This window comes from Muntiacus reevesi, chromosome X (assembly GCF_963930625.1).
Source record: "Muntiacus reevesi chromosome X, mMunRee1.1, whole genome shotgun sequence".
NCBI classification, from domain to species: Eukaryota; Metazoa; Chordata; class Mammalia; order Artiodactyla; family Cervidae; genus Muntiacus; species Muntiacus reevesi.
In genome coordinates, this window is record NC_089271.1 from 22,445,790 (window position 1) to 22,465,262 (window position 19,473).

The window sequence follows — 19,473 nt, forward strand, 5'->3', positions numbered from 1 at the left end:
CCAGGCCCGAGCACTTGTCTCATGCATCCCACCTGGGCTGGTGGTCTGTTTCACCATAGATAATATACATGCTGTTCTTTCGAAACATCCCACCCTCACGTTCTCCCACAGAGTTCAAAAGTCTGTTCTGTACTTCTGTGTCTCTTTTTTTGTTTTGCATATAGGGTTATCGTTACCATCTTTCTAAATTCCATATATATGTGTTAGTATACTGTAATGGTCTTTATCTTTCTGGCTTACTTCACTCTGTATAATGGGCTCCAGTTTCATCCATCTCATTAGGACTGATTCAAATGAATTCTTTTTAACGGCTGAGTAATATTCTATGGTGTATATGTACCCCAGCTTCCTTATCCATTCGTCTGCTGATGGGCATCTAGGTTGCTTCCATGTCCTGGCTATTGTAAACAGTGCTGCGATGAACATTGGGGTGCACGTGTCTCTTTCAGATCTGGTTTCTTCAGTGTGTATGCCCAGAAGTGGGATTGCTGGGTCATATGGCAGTTCTATTTCCAGTTTTTTAAGAAATCTCCACACTGTTTTCCATAGTGGCTGTACTAGTTTGCATTCCCACCAACAGTGTAAGAGGGTTCCCTTTTCTCCACACCCTCTCCAGCATTTATTGCTTGTAGACTTTTGGATAGCAGCCATCCTGACTGGCGTGTAATGGTACCTCATTGTGGTTTTGATTTGCATTTCTCTGATAATGAGTGATGTGGAGCATCTTTTCATGTGTTTGTTAGCCATCTGTATGTCTTCTTTGGAGAAATGTCTGTTTAATTCTTTGGTCCATTTTTTGATTGGGTCATTTATTTTTCTGGAATTGAGCTTCAGGAGTTGTTTGTATATTTTTGAGATTAATCCTTTGTCTGTTTCCTCATTTGTTATTATTTTCTCCCAATCTGAGGGCTGTCTTTTCATCTTACTTATAGTTTCCTTTGTAGCCTGAGGCTTTCTTAATGCCCACCCGTCCATTCAGGGCTCTGAAAGCAAATCAAGACTTGAGATATGGATTCGGGAAATTTGAGTCTCTTGCTGCTTCCCTTTGAGATACATTAAGGTGACCTTGTAGGCCATGATGAACCAGGGCAGTATTTGTGAAGGAACAAAGGGATGTAGGTGCAGGGATGAGAGCAGAGGCTCTGTAGCCACAAAATGGGGGTTTAAATTCCTTTTCTAGCACTTAAAGGCTCTGTGTTCTAATTTGACTCTCCTGGTTGAAAGGAACAGATACTACAGCTAAGTCAAGAGATGATTACTTTACAGCTATCCTGGCACACAAACTGTGGGGGGAAAGAGGAAAGGGGCAGCACCTGGCCCCAGAGTGTTCTCCATTGACCTGGCTGCTCTCTGCATGTCCTTCTTTCTGTCCTGCTCAGATTACTCTGTTTCCTTCCACTACATTCAAGTCTCTGCCTTCTCCTTCCTCATAAACTTCAGCTTGAATATGGCCCATTGCAGCTTCCTCAGTCTCCCTGCCCGAAACTTTTTTCAACAGCTTTGGGTTGAGCCTTTCAGTCCCAGCTCCTCCTCCTACCCACTTTCTGCTTCTTTCCATGCTTCCCAATTCAAAATCCTAATGGAAGATCAACTTGACCAAGTTCATCTTTTCAAACCAGGCCACAACCAGGATTGGCTGGCACTCAGTCAGGTGCCACCTGGGGCCCAATGGCTGGAGTTAGTGAAGGGAAGAGGACTAGTGAGGGAGGTCATGGGTAGCCTGTCAAGGCCTCTTTAGCAGGAGCTGCCTTTGGGACAAGAAATGTATCTGACTTTGGGGACATGCCTGCAATGCGGGTAGACCCGGGTTTGATCCCTGGGTGGGGAAGATCCCCTGGAGGAGGGCATGGCAACCCACTCGAGTATTCTTGCCTGGGAAATCCCATGGACAGAGGAGCCTGGTGGGCTACAGTCCATGGGGTTGCGAAGAGTCTGACACAACTGAGTGACTAAGACTTTCACTGGTGGTTAAGAATCCATGCTGCATGCTTCCAATGCAGGGTGCCCTGGTCAGGGAATTAAGATCCTGCGGGATGGAACTAAGATCCAGTGCAGCCAAATAAATATTTTTTAAGAAGAAAGGTATCTGACTTTGTGTGTTCTTAAAAGGAAGCTCCTCAACATAGTTGAAACTCACTTTTATCTGTAAAATGGGTACCTATCTTACAGGGGTGTTGTGAAAAATAGGGGTCGGTTATGTAAAGGACCTGGTACTCAATGACTTGGAGCCATTTTTAGTGCTTCTAGCTTCTATTAGTGTTCGTTGTTATATATCATAGTATATAGTACTATATGATTAATTATATCTATTGTATAGTTCCCCATTGAAACAAGCAAACTGACTCATGAATGAACTTTTAGGACACAACCCAAATAGACAAATGAATTGGCAAATGGGGTTAACTTACATTAATGATTCATTAACCTTCAATGTATGTGGCCAGTGAATCTTTTTTACATGATCTAAAATAAATTACTAATTGGAGATCTTTTATATGCAAGTCACAAACTTTATTAAAGATATAAGGTGTTGCTGTTTCCAAGAAAGGTATCAATATATTTTAGAGGGTATGAAATCTGGTAATTAAGAGTTGTAAAGCAACAGTAGTTACTCAAAGGTGAAAACAGGTTTATGTGCCCTGTGCATTTTGTTCTTAATTATTGTGACCTAGAAGTAGGAAAACAGATGAAGCAAAGAGATGGAAGGCAGAGGATGTTCTTAAATGTACTTGTGAGCGTGTGAGTAGTCCATTAACAGTACTTGACACGGAGAAGGGGTATTTCTTGTTATGTACAAGGCACTGTGCTTAGAATGGGGAATGTAAAACTAAATGAACAACAGACAGGCTTGTTCTCTAGGATACTTCCTAGGTTGAGATTCAAGCTCTACTTTCAGAAAGACTTTGGCTAAGGACCAGCTATCATCAACCAGCCCTGTAATCTGAGGCAGGTTTTTCAGCCTGAACATCCCAGAACCTCCTCCTCTGAGTCAGAGCAAATCATTTGATTTACAAGGAATTCTAGGGCTTCCCTGGTGACTCAGTGGTAAAGAATCCACCTGCCAATGCAGAAGATACAGGTTTGATCCCTGATCCAGGAAGATCCCACATACCATGGAGCAACAAAGCCGGTGCATCACAACTACTGAGCCTGTGCTCTATAACCTGTGAGCCACAACTACTGAAGCCCATGTGCCCTAGAGCCCATGCTCCACAACAAGAGAAGCCACTGCAATGAGAAGCCCATGCATCGCAACTAGAGAGTAGTCCTCACTTGCTGCAACTAGTGGAAAAAAATATACACAGCAGCAAAGACCCAGCACATCCAAAAATAAATAAATAAAATCAGAGAAGGAATTCTATGCTATCAGGTTGTCCCCTCCACCTACAAATGGCAGACCAACCTCAGGACAACAGGATTAAGACAGCCAGAGGCTCGAGAGGGACCCTGACTGGTCCATCCTGGCCTCCAGGCTCTATATCAGCCTACAGGGCACCCAGGCCCCCATCTATTCCTCACCGTTTGCCAGAGCTAGGATGGCGCCATGGATTCTCTGGTCTAGGCGCTACATGAGACATAAAACTGAGGCCCAATAACATAACATACAAACCTTCAAGTGCCTGCCTAGTACCATGTATCCATCTACACGCCATCACATGTATTAGTTCATTTAATTTGTACCCTGTGAGGCAGGTACTGACTCCACTGAACTGTAAAGGACCTGTCTTCAACAGTGTCACCAAGTGGCAGCAAGAAGCAAAGCAGGGGTAGATCCCTCAGACTCGATGACCTTTTGGGCTCCCTTTGAACTGAGGAAACACTAGGATTCTAAGAGAATCAGGACAAAGGGGTCTCAAAAACAAGATACTGGACTTCTTGATAATTAGAAAAGTGAAGGGGGAGCAAACAATTGAAAAAACAAAAGCGTGGGACTTCATTTTTACCCAGATTTAGTGAAATAGGCCAGATTACTTACATAGAAACAAGCCTCAGCTTAAGACTCCAGATCACCAGATCACATAGTTGAGTGTTTACTAACTAGCACATGCTGTGTATTTCATATGATGCCAGACGTTTATAGGATAGATAAGGGGGTGGGGGAGGCAATAAGAAAGGGCAAAAAAAAAATTGACTGTGGGGCAGCAATCCTCAAAGGTGAAGGGTGGCCTTTTTAGAATGGGAAGAGGTATTAGTTTGAATAGGCATATTAAATTTTTAGTAATTTTATATGTGAGGGAAAATTCTACCCTCTTCAACATACAAGTCATCAAAATTAAGCCTCTTGACTGACAGAGATCATCAGAGGATAGACTATGCCCCCTTAGGAAGCCATATACCAAATTCAGGGCTAGAGAGGCCAATGAAATTTTTATGTTTACTAGAGGGGAGTGAGGATTTTTAAAGCGTTAAGAAGCCCTGGCCCAGCGCCCTGAACCTCTCATATGCAAAGGCCTTGCCAGACCACAGAGTTGGAGCTAGACTGCAATAAAACTTGTACCTAATTTAAGATTTCAGAACACCCAGTCATTGCATGCAGACATATTGCCTATTTGTCATACAAAGCTCTGGTTATGCAAACTACATGGCAGTACCACATGAAAGCATGTTCCCATCAATCTTCTTAAGGGGGAAGATTAGATACTGGGCATTTAATTTGCAGAATATGTTCAACTGGACATTATCAACTATTTACTTAAAACAAAAGCTATTAGGCACTATATAAAATATACAATACAAACTTTACTTGAGTGCAAAAGTGGTCAGTGGAACCTCTATTTATGCACTAGCCATCTCTGACTGACAACAGGCTCAATCACACAGCAAGTTAATCAGCCAATCAGAATTTACCATGGTACTGCTGAGGGTGACAGACCAACTGCAAAGCTGCTTGTTTAAGCTAAGCTACTTTTAACTACAGTGGGGCTATTCAGTCAGGCCTGAGTTCAAATCCTAGTTCCATAAATCAGTGGCCATTTGATTTTCTAAATTTGAGTTTTAGAAAATTGCTGGTTCTTAACCTCTCTAACCTTCAGTATCCTCATCCAGAACATCTATAAAAGAAGGATAATAAAATGATCTATCCCACTGAAAAATAAAAATTAAAAAAATAAATAAATAAATAAATAAAATGATCTATCTCAGGACTTCCCTGGGAATTCCCCAGTGGTTAGAATCCACCTTCCAATGAAGGGGACATGGGTTTGATCCCTGGTAGTGAACTAAGACCCCACGTGCCGTGGGGCAACTAAGCTTACACACTGCAACTAGAGAAAGCCCACATGCCAAAACAAAGACCCAGCACAGCCAGAAATAAAAGAAAAAATAATAATAAAAAGGAGAAATCATTGTGAAAAACAATGATCTATCTCATGAAGTTGTGAGGAGTAAATGAAATGATGTATGCGTGATTAACATCTTCCTTCTGCCTCTCCAGAATGCATACTCTCCCACCTCTTTACTCCTCAGCGTATGGCTTTCTGTATGGACTCCACCACTGGGTTCTCTTGCCTTTCTGCTTCCAGTTGGATTGGGTCCATGGGAAGCATGCAAAATGCTGGAGGGTAGGACAAGAGGGTACTCATCTCCCTGGTATCCTCCCTGAGAGGAACCAGTATGCTAGTCCTGCCCTCTGCCTGAAAGCCACAGCTCCATGAGGTTCTGGTAACCATACTGTCCCCGTACCCCTGTCCTGCCTAGGGCTGGCAATGTGTCTAGGCCTCCCAGTGGTTCTAGGCTTCAGGTTCTATACCACACCATACTTTGAGGTTTCCTTAAACTCTGCCCATGCCTTTAAAAATAGTCCCTTTGTTAAGCTGTCTTCAAATTTTCCCTTTAGAGCAAGCTGTCTATGTCTCGTCAAGGCCTTGACTGATATGGTGTATATAATAGTATGATGCCAGGCTCAATAAATTTAGCCAGCAAATGTTGATGAGGCATGTTAAGAAGCACAGAAATCAATTGAAAAGTGAATTACCCATAGTTAATAAAGTCATAATTGTCTAAAGAATGTCTTCCAGTTGAAAAGACTTGTACAACAGAACATTTTAGTCAAGATACGCAAGGAGAAAAGAAACTCTACTTCTCCTATGGAGGTCTTTGGTTTTAGGACTAACCAACTTTAGAACTGCAAAATCAGAAACACAAAAGATGGCACAGAGTTCATCCCTCAGTCGCATGCTGTCGGGTTTGTATCTACTTGTCGCTGAATGTATTTTCTTAAGGCCTGATTTTATTTGGGATCAGAGTATTTTAATCTTCTGAAAACAGAGAGTAAAGACAAAGTAGATCTCAGAGGTGACTAGAGGCCCAACACACGGAATCACTGGACTCTTGGACAGTGTTATTGGTGACAAAGAGTCTCAGATCAGGCAGCTGGTGCAAAGACTCAACAGAGAGCAGTGGCACAGAGGAAAAGGAGGCCCAGTACACAGCTCAGTACCAACAAATACCCATTTTTCACTTGGCTAAGTATGGCTCACACATATTCTGAACTAACAGGCACCATTAAAAACAGCAAGATAGATACATCTGCACAGACAGGGAACAATTTCTAAGACATTTTGTTGAATGCAAAAGGCAAGTCACAAAACAATATGTACACATGTTATACATTATGATATCATTTATGGTTAGAGACAACTAGGGAATTGTATAGAAATAGGTGAGAACTGTGCTGTCCAATACCACATAGCCATTAGCCATATGTGACAATTTAAATTCAAGTTATGATTTGTCATCGTCATTCAGTCACTCAGTCATGTCCGACTCTTTGTGACCCCATAGGCTGCAGCACGCCAGGCTTCCCTGTCCTAAAACATCTCCCAGAGCTTGCTCAAACTCATGTTCATTGAGTCGGTGATGCCATCCAACCATCTCATCCTCTGTCACCCTCTTCTCCTCCTGCCTTCGGTCTTTCCCAGCATCAGGGTCTTTCCCAATGAGTTGGGCCTTCGCATCAAGTGGCCAAAATATTGGAGCTTCAGCTTCAGCATCAGTCCCTCCAATGAATATTCAGGATTGATTTCCTTTAGGATTGACTAGTTTGATCTCCTTGCAGTCCAAGGGATTCTCAGGAGTCTTCTCTGACACCATAGTTCAAAAGCATCAATTTATTAGGCACCCAGCCTTCTCCAATGAAGCAGATGTTTTTCTCTAGCTTTTTCTATGATCCAACGGATGCTGGCAATTTGATCCACTGCCTTTTCCAAACCCAGCTTGTAAATCTGGAAGTTCTCGGAAACAATGACCAGTTGTGGATGTGGCTGGTGGCGAAAGTAAAATCTGATGCTGTCAAGAGCAATATTGCATAGGAAACTGGAATGTTAGGTCCATGAATCAAGGTAAAGTGGATGTGGTCAAACAGGAGACAGCAAGAGTGAACATCGACATTTTAGGAATCAGTGAACTAAAATGGATAGGGGGCTTCCCAGGTAGCACTAGTGGTAAAGAACCCGCCTGCCAATGCAGGAGACATAAAAGATGTGAGTTCGATACCTGGATTGGGAAGATCCCCTGGAGAAGGGAATGGAAACACACTACAGTATTCTTGCCTGGAGAATCCCATGGACAGAGGAGCCTGGTGGGCTACAGTCCATGGGGTCGCACAGAGTCGGACATGACTGAAGTGACTTAGCACGCACAAAATGGACAGGAATGGGCGAATTTAATTCAGATGGCCATTATATCTACTCCTGTGGGCAAGAATCCCTTAGAAGAAATGATATAGCCCTCATAGCCAACAAAAGAGTCCAAAATGCAGTACTTGGGTGCAATCTCAAAAATGACAGAATGACCTGTTTGTTTCCAAGGCAAACCATTCAACATCACAATAATCCAAGTCTATGCCCTAATTGGTAATGCCAAAGAAGCTGAAGTTGAACAGTTCTATAAAGACCTACAAGACCTTCTAGAACTAACATAAAAATCAGAAGTCTTTTTCATCATAGAGGACTGGAATGCAAAAGTAGGAAGTCAAGAAACATCTGGAGTAACAAGCAAGTTTGGTTTTGGAGTACAAAATGAAGCAAGACAAAGGCTAACAGAGTTTTGTCAAGAGAATGCATTGGTCATAGCAAACACCCTCTTCCAAAGACAAAAGAGATAACTCTACACATGGACTCACTGGGTGCTCAATACTGACATCAGATTGATTATATTCTCTGTAGCCAAAGATGGAGAAGCCCTGTACAGTCAGCAAAAACAAGACTGGGAGCTGACTGTGGCTCAGATCATGAACTCCTTACTGCAAAATTCAGACTTAAATTGAAGAAAGTAGGGGAAACCACTAGACCATTCAGGTATGATCTAAATCAAATCCATTATGATTATACAGTGGAAGTGACAAACAGATTCAAGAGATTAGATCTGACAGACAGAGTGCCTGAAGAACTATGGACGGAGGTTTGTAACATTGTACAGGAGGCTGTGATAAAACCATCTCCAAGAAAAAGAAATGCAAAAAGGCAAAATGGTTGTCTGAGGAGGCCTTACAAATAGCTGAGAAAAGAAGAGAAGCAAAAGGCAAAGGAGAAAAGGAAAGATATACCCATTTGAATGCAGAGTTCCAAAGAATATCAAGAAGAGATAAGAAAGCCTTGTTAAGTGATCAGTGCAAAGAAATAGAGGAAAACAATAGAATGGGAAAGACTACAGATCTCTTCAAGAAAATTAGAGATACCAAGGGAACATTTCATGCAAAGATGGGCACAATAAAGGACAGAAACGGTATGGATCTAACAGAAGCAGAAGATGTGGCAAGAATACACAGAAGAACTATACAAAAAAGATCTTAGCAACCTGGATAATCATGATGGCATAATCACTCACCTGGAGCCAGATATCCTGGAGTGTGAAGTAAAGTGGGCCTTAGGAAGCATCACTAGGAACAAAGCTAGTGGAGATAATGGAATTTCAGCTGAGCTATTTCAAATCCTAAAAAATGATGCTGTGAAAGTACTGCACTCAATATGTCAGCAAATTTGGAAAACTCAGCAGTGGCCACAGGACTGGAAAAGGGCAGTTTTCATTCCAAACTCAAAGAAGAGCAATGCCAGAGAATGTTCAAAGTACCACACAAGTGCACTCATTTCACATGCTAGCAAAGTTATGATTAATTAAATTTATATAAAATAACTCTGCTTCTCAATTCCACTAGCCATATTTCAATTGCTCAATAACCACATGTGGCTAGTGGCTACTGTATTGTCACAGATGTAGAACATTCCAATCATCACAAAGTTCTACTGGACAGTACTGGCTTAGAAAAATACACAATGAATTGCTAACTGGGGTTATCTCTGGGGAAGAAATAAGCATTAGGAGAATAGATGAAAAAAATGTTTTCATTGTTTACGCCATATATATCTGTTATTTTGCTTTATTTTTACCATGAGAACACACTGATGTAATGCATATAATTTAAAAATAAATTTAAAGAAGTATTTCCTCCCCTGTGAATTCAGAGATGCAGGAAACTTAATCAAGGATCACAGTCTTGAATATGAAGGGTGGAAGCTATCTAACAGGAAATGAGTACTTCAAAAAATAACTATTATCTATAAACTCACTGTTACGTAACATTATTCCCAGGTATGTGGAACATTTAAAACCCATTTGATAACCAACAAGGACCTATTGTATAGCACAGGGAACCCTACTCAATATTTTGTGATAACCAATATGAGAAAGGAATCTAAAAAAAAAAAGAATGAACATATGTATAACTGAATCGCTTTGCTGTATACCTGAAACTAACACAACATTGTAAATCGACTATACCCCAATAAAATTTAAAATTTTAAAAATTCATTTGTGCTTTAAAAAACCATTTAAATTGTCTTCACAGTATCCACCCATCATTTATTTTTCCAACAAACACTACTTTGAATGTTTGATGTATGCCAGGCACTGTTTTAAGTTCTGAGGATACACAGGGGGAACAAAACAGACAAAAAAATCCTGCCCTTGTGATGCTTAAAGACAATAAACAACAAAAAAGATCATAAAATGTGTAGTATGTTAAAAGGAGATAAGTTCTACAGAAAAAAACCAAGACAACAAAGGGGAAAAGGGAGCAAGGGGGTATAACTGCAAAGAAGACAGTTAAGAAAGTTGATACATGTGTAAATATATAAAGGATCAATTGAGGCATGTGGTAAAAGAACACTCCAGGCAGAGCAAACAGCAAGTGCAAAGGCGCTGAGGCAGGAGCATGTCTGGCTTCTGCCAGCAATAACAAGAAGGCCAGTGTGCCTGGAGGAAATGAGTAAAAAAGAAAAACAGTAGGAAATACAGCCAGAGAGCTGAGGCATAAGGAAGGGGATGGAAGGCAACCAGTACTGTGGGGTTTTTAGGATGCTATAAAGACTGGCTTTCACTCTGAGGAGATGGGAATCAGATGGAGAAGGAAATGGCAACCCGCTCCAGTATTCTTACCTGGAAAATCCCATGGACGGAGGAGCCTGGTGGGCTACAGTCCATGGGGTCGCAAAGAGTCGGTCACGACTGAGCAACTTCACTCACCAAGTTTTAAACAGCCAATTTAGTTTTCACAGGACTACCTGGCTGCTACATTGAGCACAAACAGCAAGAAGTCAAAGGTGGAAGCAAGGAAACCCCTAACACATCTGGTATCATGACCAGGCAAGAGCAGATGGAGGCTGGGGCCAAAGTGAGGGACGGCAGTGGAAGGGTGAGATTCTGCAGATTCTGAATAAATAAACTTTGGAATTGACTGGATGTAGGTGTGAAAGAATGAGAGGATTCAGGATAACAGCACAGTTACTGGCCTGAAGAACTAGAAAGATGGGCACTGCCATTCCCTAGGATGGGGAGGACACTGGAAGTGGGGATTTGACAGTGGGAGGTACAGGATGGCGAGATCAAGAATTCCCTTCTCAAACCCACACTTTAATGTAGATTTGGGGTCTTGGGTTTTGGTGAGTTATTTTTGGCTGCAAGGCATGTGGGATCCTAGTTCCCTGACCAAGGATCAAACCCTTGTCCCCTGCAGTGGAACCATGGAGTCTTAACCACTGGACCACCAGGGGATTCCCTAGATTTGCTTAATCGACAAGAAATGAGTCAAGAATATACAATGGGGAAAAGATAGCCTCTTCAATAAGTGAAATCAGGGAAACGGGACAGCAACATGCAAAAGAATCAAACCAGACTACTCTCTCACATCATACAGAAAAATAAATTTGAAATGGATTAAAGACTTAAAATATAGGATCTGAAACCATAAAACTTCTAGTTTTATACTGAGTTTCATACTCAGGCAGTAAGCTCTTTCATGTTGATCTTAGTAGTGGTTTGTGTGTATGTGGGGGGTGTCTTCTCATGAAAGGGAAACAAAGGCAAGAATAAATAAATGGGGGACTTCCCTGGTGGTCAGGACTCTGTGCTCCCAATGCAGGGGGCACAGGTTCAATCCCTGATTGAGGAGCTGAGATTATGCACTCCACGCAGCACTGCCAAATAAATAAACAAAGGGACTTCAAACTAAAAAGCTTCTGAACTGTTGGTGGGAATGTAAATTGGAATGTAAACTATGGAGAACAGTTTGGCAGTTCCTCAACAAATTAAGAACTGAACTACCACATGGTCCAGCAGTTCCACTTCTGGGTATCTATCCAAAGAAAACAAAAATGCCAATTAGAAAAGATATATGGACCCCTTTGTTCATTACAGCTTTATTTACAATAGCCAAGACACAGAAGCAACCTAAGGGTCCACCAATAGATGATTGGATAGAGAATTCCCTGGCAGTCCAGTGGTTAGGGTTCCGCACTTCCATGCATGCGGTACAAGTATGATCCCCAGCTGGGGAGCTAAGAGCCTGCATGCTGCATGGCCAAAAAATAAATAAGTACAAAAAATAGATGAATGGATAAAGATGTGGTATGTGTAAATATATGTGTTTATATATATGTATACATACGTATGTATACAAACATACATACACACACAATGGAATATTACTCATTAAAAAAGAATGAAATGTTGCCACTTGTGAAGACATGGATGTATCTAGAGGCTATTATGCTAAGTGAAGTAAGTCAGGCAGAAAGACAACTACCATATGATTTCACTTATATGTGGAATCTAAAAAAACAAATGCACAAATGTAACAGAACAGACACAGAGTACGGATACAGAGAACAAACAGGTGGTTGCCAGAGGGAGAGGTGTGAGGGCAGTAAAGAAACAGGTGAGGGATATTAAGAGATACAAACTTCCAGGTGCAAAATAAATGAGTCACAGATATGAAGTGTACAGTGTGGGAAATATAGCTAATAACTATGCAATATCTTGGTAGGGTGATGTATCATAATTAGACTTACTGTGGTTATCATTTTGAAGTGTATAGCGATACTGAATCACTATGTTGTGTAACAGGAAGACTGTGTTATAGGTCAATTATACTTCAAAAATAAAGAAACAAACACATAGGAGAGATCAGATTGGTGTTACCAGAGGTAGGGGATTCGAGAAGGGGGTAACTGATGAAGGTGGTCAAAAGGTATACATTTCCAGTTATAAGATAAATAAATATTAGGGATGTAATGAACAACATGATAAATATCATTAACACTGCTATATGTTACATATGAAAATTGTTAAGGGAATAAGTCCTAAGTGTTTTCATCACAAGGAAAAAATTTTTTTTATATTTCTTTAATTTTTTATCTATAGGAGATAACTGATGTTAACTAAACCTATTGTGATAATCATTTCATGCTGTATGTAAGTCAAATCATTATGTTGTATACCTTAAACTTATACAATGCTATATGTCAATTTTATCTCAATAAAACTAGAAGAAAAAATAAAATTTAATTTAAAAAAAGAATTCTGTTCTCACACATTTGGTTTCACATGCCTATTAGATATCCAAGTAGAGATGTCAGGTGGGCAGTTGGTTGTACAAGTCTGGAGTTTGGGACAGAGGACTAAGCTAGCGATACATGTTAAGAAGCCATCAGAATTTAAATGATACTTAAAACCACTAGGTTAGATTTACTCATTCAGCTAGTCTGAGTGCAGATTGAAGAGAGGTCCCCATGGGCACTTGAGGAGACAATGTATGTTTATGGCCTGTCTCCCTCAACTACTACGGATACTCCAAGAAACAGGGACTAAGTCTGTTCCATTCACTACTACATTCATACTTTCTAAGGCAGTTGCTCAGTCGTGTCTGACTCTTTTGTGACCCTTTGGACTTCAGCCCACCAGGCTCCTCTCTCCATGGGATTTCCTGGGCAAGAATACCAGAGTGGGTTCCCATTTCCTTGTCCAGGGGATCTTCCCAATTCAGGGATCAAACCAGTATCTCCTGCATTGGCTGGCAGATTCTTTACCACTAGGCCTCCAGGGAAGCTCTTCTAAGGCAGTACCTGACATATAAAATGTCCTCAATAAATATTTGCTGAATGGGGAATTTTAAAGTCACTGGAGAAAAATAAATAAATAAAAAATAAAGTCACTGGAGAATGACTACTGATTAAAAAAACTAAAGAAAGAATGATTATTGATAAAGATTAAACTGATGTAAGGCCATTATCTTCATTACCTCCACCATAGTTTGGCCCCAGGTAAATAACAGGGAGAGAATACAGCCCCGCCAATCAACAGAAAATTGGACTAAAGATTTACTGAGCATGGCCCCGCCCATCAGAACAAGACCCAGTTTCCCCCTCAGTCAGTCTCTCCCATCAGGAAGCTTCCATAAGCCAGCTTCCATAAGCCTCTTAGTCTTCTCCATCAGAGGGGAGACAGATTGAAAACCACAATCACAGAAAACTAACCAATCTGATCACATGGACCACAGCCTTGTCTAACTCAGTGAAATTATGAGCCATGCCATGCAGGGCCACCCAAGATGGATGGGTCATGGTGGAGAATTCTGACAAAACATGGTTCATGGGAGAAGGGAATGGCCAACCACTTCAGTATTCTTGCCTTGAGAACCCCATGAACAGTATGAAAAGGCAAAAAGATAGGACACTGAAAGATGAACTCCCCAGGTCAGTAGGTGCCCAATATGCTACTGGAGATCAGAGGAGAAATAACTCCAGAAAGAATGAAGAGACAGAGCCAAAGCAAAAATAACACCCAGTTGTGGATGGGACTGGTGATAGAACTAAAGTCAATGCTGTCAAGAGCAATATTGCATAGGAACCTGGAATGTTAGGTCCATGAATCAAGGCAAATTGGAAGTGGTCAGACAGGAGATGGCAAGAATAAATGTAGACATTTTAGGAATCAGCGAACTAAAATGGATTGGAATGGGTGAATTTAACTCAGATGACCATATATCTACTACTGTGGGCAAGAATCCCTTAGAAGAAATGGAGCAGCCATCATAGTCAACAAAAGAGTCCAAAATGCAGTACTTGGATGCAATCTCAAAAATGACAGAATGATCTCTGTTTGTTTCCAAGGCAAACCATTCAATATCACAGTAATCCAACTCTATGCCCTGACCAGTAATGCTGAAGAAGCTGAAGTTGAACGGTTCTATGAAGACCTACAAGACCTTCTAGAACTAACATCCCCAAAAGATGTCCTTTTCATTATAGAGGGCTGGAATGCAAAATTAGAAAGTCAAGAAACACCTGGAGGAACAGGCAAATTTGGCCTTGGAGTACGGAATGAAGCAGGGCAAAGGCTAACAGAGTTTTGCCAAGAGAACGCACTGATCATAGCAAACACCCTCTTCCAACAACACAAGAGAAGACTCTACACATGGACATCACCAGATGGTCAACACCGAAATCAGACTGATTATATTCTTTGCAGCCAAAAATGGAGAAGCTCTATACAGTCAGCAAAAACAAGACCGGGAGCAGACTGTGGCTCAGATCATAAACTCCTTATTGCCAAATTCAGACTTAAATTGAAGAAAGTAGGGAAAACCACTAGACCATTCAGGTATAATCTAAATCAAATTCCTTATGATTATACAGTGGAAGTGAGAAATAGATTCAAGAGATTAGATCTGATAGACAGAGTGCCTGAAGAACTATGGATAGAGGTTCATGACATTGTATAGGAGACAGGGATCAAGACCATCCCCAAGAAAAACAAATGAAAAAAGCAAAATGGTTGTCTGAGGAGGCTTTACAAATGGCTGAGAAAAGAAGAGAAGCGAAAAGCAAAGGAGAAAAGGAAAGATATATCCATTTGAATGCAGAGTTCCAAAGAATAGCAAGGAGAGATAAGAAAGCCTTCCTCAGCAATCAATGCAAAGAAATAGAGGAAAACAATAGAATGGGAAAGACTAGAGATCTCTTCAAGAATATTAGAGATACCAAGGGAACATTTCTTACAAAGATGGGCCCAATAAAGGACAGAAATGGTATGGACCTAACAGAAGCAGAAGATATTAAGAAGAGGTGGCAAGAATACACAGAAGAACTGTACAAAAAAGATCTTCATGACCCAGATAACCATGATGGTGTGATCACTCACCTAGAACCAGTCATCCTGGATTGCAAAGTCACGTGGGCCTTAGGAAGTATCACTACGAACAAAGCTAGTAAAGGTGATGGAATTCCAGTTGAGCTATTTCAAATCCTAAAAGATGATGCTGTGAAAGTGCTGCACTCAATATGTCAGCAAATTTGGAAAACTCAGCAGCAGCCACAGAACTGGAAAAGGTCAGTTTTCATTCCAGTCCCAAAGAAAGGCAATGCCAAAGAATGCTCAAACTACCGCACAATTGCACTCATCTCACACGCCAGCAAAGTAAAGCTAGGCTTCAACAGTACCTGAATCGAGAACTTGGAGATGTTCAAGAAAAGGGAGCGGAACCAGAGATCAAATGACTAACATCCGTTGGATCATAGAAAAAGCAAGAAAACTCCAGAAAAATATCTACTTCTGTTTTGTTGACTATGTCAAAGCCTTTGACCGTGTGGATCACAACAAACTGGAAAATTCTTAAAGAGATGGGAATACCAGCCCACCTTACCTGAGATTTCCTGAGAAATCTGTATGCAGGTCAAGAAGCAACAGTTAGAACTGGACATGGAACAACAGACTAACTGCAAAAGGAGTACATCAAGGCTGTATATTGTCACCCTACTTATTTAACTTATAATGCAGAGTACATCATGTGAAATGCTGAGCTGGTTGAAGCACAAGCTGGAATGAAGATTGCTGGGAGAAATATCAATAACCTCAGATATGCAGATGACACCACTCCTTATGGCAGAAAGTGAAGAAGAACTAAAGAGTCTCTCGATGAAAGTGAAAGAGGAAAGTGAAAAAGCTGGCTTAAAACTCAACATTCAAAAAACAAAGATCATGGCATCCGGTCCCATCACTTCATGGCAAATAGATGGGGAAATAATGGAAACGGTAAGAGACTTTATTTTGGGGGGCTCCAAAATCACTGCAGATGGTGACTGCAGCCATGAAATTAAAAGACCTTCGCTCCTTGGAAGAAAAGTTATGAAAAGCCTAGACAGCATATTAAAAAGCAGAGCCATTATTTTGCCGACAAAGGTCCACCTGGTCAAAGCTATGGTTTTTCCAGTAGCCACATATGGATGTGAGAGTTGGACCATAAAGAAAGCTGAGCACCGAAGAATTGATGCTTTTGAACTGTTATTGGAAAAGACTCTTGAGAGTCCCTTGGACTACAAGGAGATCCAACCAGTAAATCCTAAAGGAAATCAGTCCTGAATATTCATTGGAGGGACTGATACTGAAGCTGAAACTCCAATAATTTGGCCACCTGATGCAAAGAACTGACTCACTGGAAAAGACCCTGATGCTGGGAAAGTTTGAAAGCAGGAGCAAAAGGGGATGACAGAGGATGAGATGATTGGATGGCATCATTGACTCTAAGGACATGAGTCTGAGCAAGCTCCGGGAGTTGGTGATGGACAGGGAAGCCTGGTGTGCTGCAGTCCATGGGGTCGCAAAGAGTCAGACACGACTGAGCAACTGAACTGAACCAAACTGATTTTATTAACAGACGATTTTTTGTGTGTGTTTAATTTTTTTCTTATAAACTTTTTATTTTGAATTGGGATATAGTCAATTAACAATGTTGTGATAGGTTCAGGTGGACAGCATAGAGACTCAGCCATATTTACACATGTATCCATTCTCCCCCAAACTCCCGTTCCATCCAGGCTGCCTCAAAACATTGAGCCGAGTTCCTGTGCTGTACTGGAGGTCTTTGTTGGTTACTCGTTTTAATTATAGCAGTGTGTACATGACCATCCCAAATTCCCTATTTTTTCCCCTCCAGCAACCATAAGTTCGTTTTAAGTATGTGAGAAATAGACTTTATTTTTTAAAGTGGTTTTAGTTTCAGAGCAAAATGAGTAGAAGGTATGGATGTTTCTCATACAACTCTCACTAATTTTAATAGCTATAAAACATTCCACTAAATATCAATTCTCTGTTGTAGAATATTAAGTTGCTTATATTTTACTAATACAAATAACATTTTAAACATAATTTTGAACCTCTGATTATTTCCTTAAGATAATGCCTAGGAGTTGCATTACTTAGATCAGGGGTATAAACATTTTAAAGATGAGTATTTGAAGAACATTTAAACATATATTGGCCAATTACCTTCTACAAAAGCTGTATCATACATTACAGCGTATGAAGGCACCTATCTTGCTGCCACCTCACTGGCATCAAGAATTATCTTTGTCAATTTTATAGATCAAAAATGGCATCATGCTGTTTCAATTTGGATTATTTTGATTACAAGAAAGAGTGAACGCTTTTCAAATGTTTATTAGCCATTTATATTTTCTTCTGAGAATAATCTGTCCTTTACTCATTTCTCTATTACTGAGGATAAGTATTTTGAAGTTAGTTAAAAGCAAAACAATAGTACAGTCTAAAAATTAAATGTCTTTTTAAAAGTGTATTTTCAAAAAAATAAAATAAAAAATAAAAAAAATAAATAAATAAAAGTGTATTTTCCCACTTTAGGGTAGTCTCACAAGAATTCCATTTTTTAAACCAACGTGGGAATACCCACATCTAGATCAGGCTAGTAATTACAGTCCTTCCAGCAATCAGGGGGTGAGAACTTTTATTATGCCCTAGGGATACAGGCACCCTTAAAACACTGACCATCCATATGCCATAACCCCCACGTGGCCACCTTCCAAACCCCACAGTGGTAGATTTCAAATAGCTGGAAAACTCAATACTAAAAATACTGCACTGCATTGATTCTAAAATGTATATTTCCTCCCACATTTGAGCATGTCTGATACAACTTTCCAAGACTGAACCAGGAAGAATTAGAAAATATAAATAGACCAATCACAAGTAGTGAAAGTGAAACCGTAACTAAGAAATCTTTCAACAAACAAAAGTCCAGGACCAGAGGGCTTCACAGGTGAATTCTATCAAGCATTTAGGGAAGAGCGAACACCTATCCTTCTCAAACTCCTCCAAAAATTTGCAGTGGGAGCAACACTCCCAAATGTGTTCTATGAGGCCACCATCATCCTAATACCAAAACCAGACAGATTTCACAAAACAATAAAATAAAAAGAGAATTACAGACCAATATCACTGATGGTCATAAATGCAAAACTCCTCAGCAAAAGAATACTAGCAAAAGAATACTAGCAAAAAGAATACTAGCAAACACATTCAGAGGATCATACACCATGATAAAGTGAGATTTATCCCAGGAATGCAAGGATTCTTTAATATATACAAAATCAATATGGTACACCATATTAACAAATTAAAGAATAAAAACTATATGATCATCTCAATAGATACAGAAAACACTTTAGATAAAATTCAACACTCATTTCTGATTAAAAAAACACTCTATTAAGTGGGCATACAGGGAACATACCTCAACATAATGAAAGTCATATACAACAAACCCACAGCAAACATCATTCTCAATAGTGAAAAACTGAAAGCATTTCCCCTAAGATCAGGAATGAGACAAGGATGTCCACTCTTGCCACTCTTATTCAACATAGTTTTGGAAGTCCTAGCCACAGCAATTAGAGAGGAAAATGAAATAAAAGGAACACAAACTGGAAAAGTAAAACTGGACTGTAGCTGACCAGGCTCCTCCATCCATGGGATTCTCCAGGCAATAATACTGCAGTGGGTTGCCATCTCCTTCTCCAGGGGATCTTCTCAACCCAGGGATTGAACCCAGGTCTCCCTCATTGCAGGTGGACGCTTTAACTTCTGAGCCACCACGGAAGCCTGATACTATACATAGAAAACCCTAAAGATGTTACCAGGAAACTATGAAAACTAATCAATGAATTTGGTAAAGTTGCAGGATATAAAATTAATACACAGAAATCTCTTGCACTCTTACACACCAACAATGAAAGATCAGAAAGAGAAATTAAGGAAACAATCCCATTGACCATTGCAACAAAAAGAGTAAAATACCTAGGGATAAACCTACCTAAAGATGCAAAAGACCTGTACTCAGAAAACTAT

The 19,473-nt window shown here is 40.3% G+C and overlaps 1 protein-coding gene across 3 annotated transcripts in view; it reads right to left on the reverse strand.

Annotated features, from left to right (window-relative positions):
* The window catches only part of PCYT1B (phosphate cytidylyltransferase 1B, choline), a 120,721-nt gene that overhangs the window by 86,612 nt on the left and 14,636 nt on the right, over positions 1-19,473 (reverse strand). The gene's annotated exons all lie outside the window — the stretch shown is intronic.